This window comes from Eulemur rufifrons, unplaced genomic scaffold, assembly GCF_041146395.1.
Source record: "Eulemur rufifrons isolate Redbay unplaced genomic scaffold, OSU_ERuf_1 scaffold_273, whole genome shotgun sequence".
NCBI classification, from domain to species: domain Eukaryota; kingdom Metazoa; phylum Chordata; class Mammalia; order Primates; family Lemuridae; genus Eulemur; species Eulemur rufifrons.
The window spans coordinates 39,395-40,000 of NW_027183055.1; positions in this window are offsets into that span (position 1 = coordinate 39,395).

The following is a 606-nucleotide window of genomic DNA, read 5'->3' on the forward strand; positions in this document are numbered from 1 at the left end:
GGAGGTAGAGGCGGGTGGATCGCTCAAGGTCGGGAGTTCGAGACCAGCCTGAGCAAGAGCGAGACCCCCATCTAAATAGAAAGAAACTATATATCTAAAAATATATACAGAAACAGTATCTAAAAATATATACAGAAAAATATTAGCCGGGCACGGTGGCGCATGCCTGTAGTCCCAGGTACTCGGGAGGCTGGGGCAGTAGGATCGCTTGAGCCCAGGAGTTTGAGGTTGCTGTGAGCTAGGCTGACGCCACGGCACTCTAGTCTGGGCAACAGAGTGAGACTTTGTTTCAAAAAAAAAAAAAAAATATATATATATATATATATATATATATATAAAAATATATATACACACACACACACACACACACACACACGTATATCCAATTAGCTGGGCATGCTGGCACATGCCTGTAATCCCAGCTACTCGGGAGGCTGAGGCAGTCTGATCGCTTGAGCCCAGGAGTTTGAGATTGCTGTGAGCTAGGCTGACGCCATGGCACTCTAGCCAGGGCAACAGAACGAGAGACTCTGTCAGAAAGAAAAGAAGAGCGAGAGCGAGAGAGCGAGAGAAAGAAAGAAAGGAAGGGAGAGAAAGGAAAGAGAA